Here is a 342-nt window from a genome sequence, read left to right as displayed (position 1 = left end):
ACACTATGCTTGTCACTCTCACGTTTCTCTCTCCAAAATTTTCTTCTCTTCCTCCCATCTTCCTCTGTCCCTTTCACTACGCTTCTACTGGACAAGTAGAGGCAGGCGTAAATGACAAACTCACGAATCAAACAAATAAATAGATAAATCACCACAGTCGTTAGCACTAACAGAAAAATGTCTCCGTTCATTAATCTCTTCTTACAATGACAACATCAACTGGGAAAACGGTCGGTAATATCTTAATACCGGGAACTGGAAGTCGTCAACCCTGAGTGAGGCTAGACAACTTAGTTCTATCATGCCTCCTCTCGTCCTCTATCTCCTCATCCTACTCTACTC

Source organism: Penaeus monodon, chromosome 23 (genome assembly GCF_015228065.2).
Source record: "Penaeus monodon isolate SGIC_2016 chromosome 23, NSTDA_Pmon_1, whole genome shotgun sequence".
In the NCBI taxonomy this organism is placed as follows: Eukaryota; Metazoa; Arthropoda; class Malacostraca; order Decapoda; family Penaeidae; genus Penaeus; species Penaeus monodon.
Note: the sequence above shows the minus strand (reverse complement) of the source record.